Genomic DNA, 7,014 nt, shown 5'->3' with positions numbered 1-7,014 from the left:
CCCCCTTTTGGCTTACTGCACAAAAACCCAGACTCATTTAAAAGTGGAAAAGGTCGCTTTAATGTGACAGGCCAAAGCTTACAATTAAACGCTTACCTGGCTCCATGGCCTTACAGACTAACGAAATATTTAAACAACCAATTAACTAATTACACATTTTTCATTTTCCCCCAATAATTAAATACTTAAATAAAACCATTTCCTCCCTAACTGTCCCTTGGACCCCACCGTCTCCTTACCCCTTTTCCAGGCGTCCCGCTTTCCCCCTGGGGCCATGTGTAACGCTCACCTGATTCCCGCAGAGGCGCCGGTCTTGACTGGGTGAATGCCGTGTCTTCAAGGGTGATGTGTAACACACGGTTGATTCCTCGGGCTGGACCTCTGTGCACTGTGTGTCTGACGCAGAGAGTAAGATGTCTGCAGATAGAAAATATGGGATTAATGAACTGGGGTTATTGGGTGCCTCTCTCCTCTTCCCTTTCTCTTCTCTTGTAGGACCCCAAAGGTTAACGAGCTCACCTTAGGTAGGTGAACGCCGAGCTCTCCATCTGCCTCGGGGCAGGGTGCCGTAACCAGTTTCTTCACTGGATAAGGATGCAGGCCTCTTGACCTCAGAGGACTGCTGTCCGTCGTTTACTGCACGAACGGTAAGTTCTGGGCACTTCAAATGTCTTTAAAGTCTTTAAGTGCGTAAGGCGTGGCTGCTGTGGAGCGGTGCCGAGGAGCTCGTGAGTATGGCTTGACTTATGTAAAGTTCTTTAGTAATGATACCTCTTGTTTTGCAGGATTCCGGCGATGGCGGATGGCGGGGTTAAGAGAGTTGAGGATCGAGCGCGCGTGAGGAATAGAAGCGCTTGGAAGCACGTCAGTGAGCGCTTGTTGCCTGCTTCACGATGCGCACTGTCTCTTTTACCTTGCAGGTACAAGTTCGGAGCTTTAGAGAAGCTGAAGGGTGCTGGGATACCCGCTGATTTCGGCGTGGGAAGGAGTGATGGCACGTGAGTAGTAAAGTTGCCTAATGTCTCTAAACGCACCTTCTTTGTCTTTCAGATGCGGGATGCAGCGTTGAAGGCCTCCGGAGCGTGCGAAGAGCCGGTGAGCTTTTGTCTTTCAGATGCCGGAATGCAGCGCGAAGACCTCCGGAGCGTGCGAAGAGTCGGTAAGCTTTTGTCTTTCAGATGCCGGAATGCAGTGCGAGGCGTTGGTGACAGCCGCTGGACCAGGTAAGAGATGCGCTGCCACTGAAGACCGTAGTGCTAACCTGTTCTTTCTTTGTCTTTATAGGTGCTGCTGAAGACTGGATTCCAGGAAGGTAAGCCTTTGTTCCCTTAGGCACAGGATCAGAAGACACGGTGAGCGTTCTGCTGCAGAGAATGCAGAATAACGCAAAGCAAGATTCATCCATCGGGTGTGGTTTAAATAGCCTCCTGTAGTGCTTAGGTGTCTCCTTCCACGGCCTCGCCTAGGTAAAAAAGAGTTCCTGCCTTCCAGAAGAGTTCCAGTGTTCTGAACCTAGGGAGTGGCTCCTGCCCCACCCAACAGGAAAAGTAGTCCCAAACAGAAGAGGATCAGGGGCCCAACTGGCAGGTAAGTAAGCAGCATGGTCTGCTGCAGGTAAGTCCACCCAAGCATTATGAGCCCGGCGCTTCCAGCGCTGGGACTGGGCACATTTATGAGCCTGGTGCCACTGGCGCCAGGACAGGGTCCAAAAGGTCCCAATTGGGACTGGCCGGCACCCAGAACCGGGGTTATGGGCCTGCTTCCAAGGGAGTTGGGTAAGTCCTGACCCTTTGGAAGCAGAGATCATGACAGCACCCCCCCTCAAGGCCCCTCCCAAACCGGGCTTCTCCAGGGGTTTTGGCTTGTTAGGAAATGTTCGATGAAATCTTTTAATCAGACGAGGCGCGTGGACATATTCTGATGGTTCCCAGGACCTTTCTTGGGGGCCGTAACCTTTCCAGTCAATCAGGTAAAATAGTTTAGATTTGGAGATCTTAGAATCCAGGATACTTTTGACTTCAAACTCGAGTTCTCCATCAACTAGGATAGGTTTTGGAGATTTAGTCAGTCGGGTTTTAGGTTGCACGGGTTTTAGTAGAGAGACGTGGAAGACCGGGTGTATCTTCATGTGAGGGGGCAAGTCCAACTTGACCGCTACTGGATTTACTATGGTAGTGATTGAATAGGGATCAAGGTATCTTGGGTTGAATGTGCGTGGTCCTTTTAGAGGTAGATATTTGGTGGATAACCAGACTTGATCTCCTACTTGATATTGGGGGGCCTCCTTCCGATGTTGGTCCGCTCCTCTCTTGTATTGTTCTTTAGCCCTTTGAAGGTGAGAAACGGCTTCCTTAAAGGCTTGGGTGATTGTAGAATGCAGGTGGTCTACTGCTGGTGTTCCAAGATCTTGGAGTGGCTCCAAATCCGAGGTTCGAGGGTGACTACCGTATAAAAGAAAGAACGGGGTCTTCCCGGTTCCCGAGTGGACAGAGTTATTGTAGGCATATTCTGCTATCCAAAGGATATCTTTCCAAGTTTTTTCAGTTTGTTGCAGTATGCAGCGTAAATACTGTTCCAGAGTTTGATTGGTTCTCTCGGTTTGTCCGTCGGTTTGGGGGTGGTGGCTGGTCGAAAGTCTCACATCAATTTGAGCCGACCGACAGCAACTTCGCCAAAAATGAGAAATAAATTGACTACCTCGATCCGAAATTAGAACCGAAGGAAAACCGTGCAGTCGGACGATGTTTTCGAGAAATTCTCGGGCCAGAGTTGCTGCTGATGGTAAGCCTTTGAGTGAAATGAAGTGCGCCATCTTGGAGAATAGGAGAATAGGTCCACGATTACTAAGATCGTATTGTATCCGGAGCATGGAGGTAGATCGGTGATGAAGTCCATAGAAAGCGTATGCCAAGGGCGAGGTGGGATGGCAATAGGGCGTAAGAGGCCGGCTGGTTTTTCCTTTTGACTCTTGTTTTGGGCGCATATTCCACAGGACATTATAAAGTCTCTGATAACTTTTTTCCAAGACGGCCACCAGAAGTAGCGCTTGATCTTTTCCGAGGTTTTGGCTATACCGGGATGTCCTTCCATTAAAGAATCGTGATAACAGGAGATTACCTTTTTCTGTAAATCTGTGCTGGGCAGGTATAACCGTTCTTGGAAATACAAAAGGTTGTCCTTCACCGTAAAGTCCTTTCCCTGCAGATGCCAATTCTGTATGTCTGCTGGAGTTACCAGTTACCTGGCTTTATCCTTAACTTCTTCAATGGAATGTGTGGCGATTACACCCAGAATTCTTTGTTCGGGAATGATAGGTACAGGTTTAGGATTGATCAAGTGTTCTTCCACTCTCATCCGAGAAAGGGCGTCCACTTTACCGTTTTTCGTACCAGGTCGGTAAGTAATTATGAAGTCAAACTCGGCAAAGAAGAGTGCCCAACGGAGTTGCCTAGAGGATTGAGCTTTTGCGGTTTTCAAATATTGCAGGTTACGGTGATCTGTAATCACGGTAACGGTGTGTCGGGCCCCCAGAAGATAATGCCGCCAAGCCTTAAAGGCGGACTTGATAGCCAGAAGTTCCTTATCAGTAATAGTATAATTGATTTCAGGAGCCGAGAATTTGCGGGACCAAAATGCCACGGGATGCAACTGATTGGTTACTGGATCCTTTTGTGATAAAACTGCTCCCATGGCAAGACTCGAAGCATCAGTTTCAACAATGTAGGGGAGTTCTGGGCGAGGATGTTTTAAGATCGGTGCAGAGATAAATTTAGTCTTCAAATTCTGGAAAGTTTGTTCCGCCTCAGTAGACCATTCAAAACGTTTGTTTTTCTTTAACAGGGCGGTGATGGGCTGGACTATTCGAGAGAATTCGGGGATAAACCTACGGTAAAAGTTAGCGAAGCCTAACATGCTTTGAACACCTTTTACGGAGGATGGCGAAGGCCACCTGAGAATTGCATCGACCTTCTTTGAATCCATACGCACTCCGCTAGGTGATAATATGAATACCAAGGATTCAACTTCAGTCACGTTGAAAACACATTTTTCCAACTTAGCGAAAAGTTTGTGTTGACGCAACCTCTCGAGGACCATTTTCACGTGTTTCCGATGTTCAGTTTCCGATGAAGAATAAACGAGGATGTCGTCAATATAGACAACGACACACACATCTATGAGCTCTCTGAGGACGTCGTTCATAAAATATTGAAAGGCGGCCGGGGCATTGCAAAGTCCGAAGGACATGACCTGATATTCAAATAGCCCATACTTGGTGCGGAAGGCCGTCTTCCATTCATCGCCCTCTTTTACTCGTACCAAGTGGTAGGCTCCTCTAAGATCCAGCTTTGTATATATGCATGCTTTTCTGACTTGGTCCAGGAGTTCAGGGATCAAAGGTAACGGATATCTATTCTTAACGGTGATCTGGTTCAGGGAGCGATAATCTATACAAGTTCTAAGGTCCCCTTCTTTTTTTGGAACGAAGAACAAAGCTGAGGAAGCAGGGGACTTGGAAGGACGGATAAACCCATTCGCTAGGTATTGATCCAGGTATTGTTGGAGGTGAAGATTTTCAGGCTCGGTGAGGGCATAAATTCTACTACAAGGAGGGGTAGATCCAGGTATCAGGTCTATCTGACAGTCATAAGACCTATGAGGAGGTAAAGAGTTAGCTTGATCCTTCCGGAAGACATCTTGGAATTCTAGGTATTCGGGGGGTAACTGGGGAACCTCCGAAGAAATTGCTGCTAGTGCAACATCAGGTCGAGGGTAACAAGTGGAGACACATTCTGGAAACTGAACCGTTCTTGCTCGCCAATCGATCTGAGGATTGTGCTTCTCTAACCAAGGAATTCCTAGAATCATTTGGAACTGAGGGGCCTTGATCACATCGAACACGATCTTCTCATAGTGTCCATCTTGACTTACTAACGTCACTTCTTGAGTGGTATGCGTTACTGGTCCGGAAGCTATCTCTGTGCCATCCACCGTAGTAATGACGTCCTTTACAGCCTTTGGACAAAGAGTCAGATTCATCCTCAATACCATTTCATGATCCACATAATTGCCGATGGCACCGCTGTCGACGTAAGCTTCAATCGCATGTAATCGATCCGGACGTTCAGGGCTAAAGCGGACCATAGGTATCACGAAATGCGACGTCACGGAACTGGTTTTAACGCTCGGCAAGAGGACCTCTATTCTTGTTGGGCGAGGTCGTTTCCCTGCTCAGAGTTTGTGACCCTGGTAACTGCAGCCCCTACTGCCTTCTTGGCTGGTTTCACCGGACAGTCTCGAAGAAAGTGCCCCGAGTTTCCGCAATAGAGGCATAATTGCAGCTGTTTTCTCCTTTCCCGCTCTTTTTGGGTTAGTGGTCCTTTCAGGCCCCCTATTTGCATGGGTTCCCCGGAGTCTGCTCCTTTGGTAGGAGTTGGTGGTTTGGAAAACACTCGAGCATCAAACTTGGAACGATCGGCCTTCCTGTTCTGTAGTCTGTGGTCTATTTGAACGACTAAGTCAATATAGTCCGAGCAGTCTTGCGGGGGATTCACTACTTGGGCTAACACATCTTTGAGTTCTCCACGTAGACCTCTATAAAACAGCGTAATCCTTTTGTCCTCAGGCCATTGAATTTCCACTATCAGTCTGTTAAAAGACGCAATATAAGCCAAAAGGTCTTGATTACCCTGTCGTAATGAAAGGAGCTCATTGTCCAAGGCCTGCCCCTGTGAATGTCTTGCGAACAGTTTTTCCATGCTGAGCTGAAAAGCTTGAAAATCATGGAGAACCGGATCATCCTGATTGACTAGAGGGATCGACCAATCTGCCGCACTGCCACTGAGGTACGAAAGTACGAAAGCTACCTTAGCTTGATCTGTTGGGAAGGCTGCTGGCCGGCATAAGAAGTGCAAGCGGCACTGATTAATGAATACTGCAAACCTCTTTGGGTCACCAGAAAATCGTTCGGGCGGAGCCAGAGGCACATTCCCGGGTAGGTTGATCTGCACTGGGTTCGTAGAGGATGTTGAAGGATGATTTGCCCCTGATGCGGGCAACTGAGTTTGTCTGGCTTGTGACTGTAGCAATTGTCTAGCGAGATCATCTGTTCGCTCCTTGGAAATAATCAGTTCCCTTCTTAGAGCATTCGTTTCCTGGCGGGCTGCATGCACTTCTGCTCTTAGTTCCCCAAGTAACTGGGCTAGCTGGTCCATATCCGAGGTTTCCATAGCGCCTGGGTGGGAGTTTTGCGGCAGGCTTTGCGTTCTGTAACGCTCACCTGATTCCCGCAGAGGCGCCGGTCTTGACTGGGTGAATGCCGTGTCTTCAAGGGTGATGTGTAACACACGGTTGATTCCTCGGGCTGGACCTCTGTGCACTGTGTGTCTGATGCAGAGAGTAAGATGTCTACAGATAGAAAATATGGGATTAATGAACTGGGGTTATTGGGTGCCTCTATCCTCTTCCCTTTCTCTTCTCTTGTAGGACCCCAAAGGTTAACGAGCTCACCTTAGGTAGGTGAACGCCGAGCTCTCCATCTGCCTCGGGGGCAGGGTGCCGTAACCAGTTTCTTCACTGGATAAGGATGCAGGCCTCTTGACCTCAGAGGACTGCTGTCCGTCGTTTACTGCACGAACGGTAAGTTCTGGGCACTTCAAATGTCTTTAAAGTCTTTAAGTGCGTAAGGCGTGGCTGCTGTGGAGCGGTGCCGAGGAGCTTGTGAGTATGGCTTGACTTATGTAAAGTCCTTTAGTAATGATACCTCTTGTTTTGCAGGATTCCGGCGATGGCGGATGGCGGGGTTAAGAGAGTTGAGGATCGAGCCCACGTGAGGAATAGAAGCACTTGGAAGCACGTAAGTGAGCGCTTGTTGCCTGCTTCACGATGCGCACTAACTGTCTCTTTTACCTTGCAGGTACAAGTTCGGAGCTTTAGAGAAGCTGAAGGGTGCTGGGATACCCGCTGATTTCGGCGTGGGAAGGAGTGATGGCACGTGAGTAGTAAAGTTGCCTAATG

Source organism: Ambystoma mexicanum, chromosome 3p, assembly GCF_040938575.1.
Source record: "Ambystoma mexicanum isolate Mex_15411 chromosome 3p, UKY_AmexF1_1, whole genome shotgun sequence".
NCBI classification, from domain to species: Eukaryota; Metazoa; Chordata; class Amphibia; order Caudata; family Ambystomatidae; genus Ambystoma; species Ambystoma mexicanum.
Note: the sequence above shows the minus strand (reverse complement) of the source record.